Below are 3,161 nucleotides of genomic sequence, written 5' to 3'. Positions count from 1 at the left end.
GCTCAGGGGTCATCCTACCCTGTCATAAAAATTCTCAATGAACTCACTCTTAGAAAGGTACTACTTCTACTAGGGAAATTTTGGCCCATGTAAATATGTAAGTTTTAGCCATTCATAGATATTATTTTCTCACTAAACTCAGGATAAACTCAAGATGAGTCTGGTCATTTACTTGACTTATTATTCTGGAGCCAGGCAGCAATGCCTGTTGCTAAAGGGGGCCTGACAATTTGCATTTCTAATCATTCAAGAATTTAATTATATCATGGTCTTAATCAAGTGCTGCAAATATAGCTGATGTCATCAGAGCTTACTTAATTAGTTTGAAGCGAAAGAAAGTTTATTTTACATTCCGAATATGCCTCCACTGGAATAAAGTTGGAGGGCCTCAGGGTTTGAGGAGAAGGAAAGAAACCAACTTAAAAATCTAGATTCTGTGATTAAGGACTTTTTTTTTTTTACCTTCTGGTTAACATGTTTATGGTAGTATTTCCTTTTAAAACTCATCCAAGACAAAAAAGAAAACAAAGACAATGACCCCAGAAGGAATGCACAATTTGTTTTAGTTTACAGCACAGAGACCTTCTCTTAATGGGAATTGTGCTCTTGGTTTCAGCAACAGGTGAAGGAAAAAGATCTTGCCCTTTGAAGTTCTGAGGGGAGTGTGGGTGTCCACATTAGTGTGGTTGGATAGGATATGCTATCACTGCAGCGCTTCAAGGTCGGAATGGTCTTCCAGTCTCCGTGGTGTCCACTTGTGGTGTTAGTTCCAGATCTTGAGGAAGCTGTCCCAGGACCCTGTTGCCACAGCCATGCCATCATCAGTCACCCCCAGGCAGCTGATGCAGTTGTCATGTCCAGCCAAGACACCTTCCCTGTCTGCTTTGAGTGCATCCCAGACATTGCAGTTTAAGTCATCGTACCCAGTGAGCAGCAGGCAACTGCTCTTGGAGAAGGACACAGAGGTGATCCTGCAAATGATGTCATGGGAGTAGGTCATGAGCTCCTGGTCTGCATGGAGGTCAAACAGCCTGCAGGTGGCATCTTCCCAGCCAGGGGCAAATGCATTGCTATTTGGAAAGAAGCAAATGGCATTGATGTCTGACTCGTGGCCTGTGAAGGTCTGTCTGCACATCCCCTCCTGGACATCCCAGAGCTTGGCCGAGGCATCACAAGCACCAGAGACGAACAGTCTGGTGTCAGGAGCAAGAGACAGGCTCATGACATCTCCAGTGTGTTCAGTAAATGTGGTCATCTGCTGGCAGGTCTCGATGTCCCAAAGAGCACATGTGGTGTCTCCAGAGTTGGTAATGATCTGATTGTAATTCAAGAATAGGCAGCAGGACAAGTAACCTGTATGTCCCACCAGCTCACATCTCACACACACATTCCCTTCATGAGTTTTCAGGTTGTAAATGGGGCAAATGTTGTACAGGCCACCACAGGCCACCACAGGCCACGTGTTTCCAGAAGGGGCGTAAGCACAGGTCATGACCCAGGAGGAGCGCTGAGGGATGGCATGAACATTGTTTGTGGTGTAGCTATCCCAGATGATGAGCTTTCCATCCTGTGAGGTGCTGATGAGAAGCCTGGAATCTGTGCCCCAATGCATCACATAGATCTTGGCCAGGCGCCCCCTCAGTGTTCTCCTGGTGTGCATCTGAATTCTTCCCCCTGGGTCAATGTTTGTGATCTGGGAGCGAGTTGCATCTGCACATGCTTTTCAAGCATCTCTAATTTGGTTTTTAAGTTGTTCCACCTCCTGCCACAACTGGTCCAGTTCACTCATCTTCAGGTCTTAGTGCTCCAATGCCACTTCAAAGTATCCACAATCTTGCCCTCACTGGGCCTGATGCACCCATGCCACTGCCTGGTCATTGTGCTCTTGGTCCATGGCAGAGCCAGCCAGGCTGGTTGGGTTCACTGCTGTGCTCCTGTCCTGGCCCGCTGCCCTTGTCACCTGCATCCACCGCTGCTGCCATCCCTAAAGACTTTTTTTTTTTTAACATTTCCTGGGAAAGGTTTATGAAACTACAGTATCACTGAAATAAAAATATGATGGTAACCAAGTGTCAACCTCAACCATTTCTTACAATTTCATTGAGGCATAATTTCCATACCACAGTGTTTAGGCATCATAAGTGAATAAACACTGTGGTCTATCAATTCAATGATTATTTGCAAATTTGTAGAACTTGGTAAATATCACCATGACCTAGTTTCAGAACATTTCTAGCACCCTCAGAATTTCCTCAAGTCTGTTTGCAATCAATTCCTTCTGTCCACCCTATGACCCCTTTCCACTCCAGGACAACAACTGATTTGCTTTCTATGTCTATAAATTTGTCTTTTCTGGATATTCCATATAAATTGAATACAACAATATGCACTCGTTTTGAAAAGAATCCATTCTCTTTAAGTGACTTTTTTCCTTTAACATGATTTTGAGGTTCATCTATGTTCCAGCATGTATCACTACTTTGCTTCCTTTTATTGTTGAATAGTATTTCATTGCATGGATATACTCCATTGTGCTTTGTTCATTCATCATTTGATAGGCATTTAGGTTGTTTTCCCCCTTTGGCTATCATGAATAATGCTGCTATGAACATTCATGTACAAGTCTTTTAGTGGGCAAACGTTCAATTCTCTTGAGTAGATTCCTAGGAGTGGAATTAACTACTCTTACTTTATATTTCCATTTAACTTTTTAAGAAGCAGCCAATCTGTTTTTCCAAATTAACTGTTCCATTTTACATTTCCATTAGTAACATGTAAGGGCAAGCATTGATTCTTAAAATTGCTTCAGATGGTACAATTGCAAGTCTTTGACTTCTTATGTTTGGTCTCTGAACTGTAACCTTATAAGAAAACTGTGAAATACCCAAATCACACTGTACACTGTTAAAGAGAAGGAATGATGGGAAATTAATTAAAATAAGTTAAGTTTAGATAAGAGAAGGAATTTTTAGCAAATAAGTAGTACTCAGTTTTCAGCAAATTAAATCAACTAAGTAAAATTACTCTCAAGAAAGATCAGTGAGATTTGCTATATAGATTGCTCATTTATCATAATTCACTCAGAGGTTTATATAACAAAGACACTGGTTTCATTTATTTCATTCTCCTTCTATTATATCCATATCATGAAAGAATATTTT

General features: G+C 41.6%; 1 pseudogene; it reads right to left on the bottom strand.

Annotated features, from left to right (window-relative positions):
* Positions 1-763: 763 nt before the first annotated feature.
* On the bottom strand, positions 764-1,789 carry LOC124975141 (guanine nucleotide-binding protein G(I)/G(S)/G(T) subunit beta-1-like; annotated as a pseudogene).
* Positions 1,790-3,161: the final 1,372 nt, after the last annotated feature.

This window comes from Sciurus carolinensis, unplaced genomic scaffold (assembly GCF_902686445.1).
Source record: "Sciurus carolinensis unplaced genomic scaffold, mSciCar1.2, whole genome shotgun sequence".
Classification (NCBI taxonomy): Eukaryota; Metazoa; Chordata; class Mammalia; order Rodentia; family Sciuridae; genus Sciurus; species Sciurus carolinensis.
The sequence above is the reverse complement of the archived record's forward strand: the minus strand, read 5'-3'. Positions and strand labels throughout refer to the sequence as shown.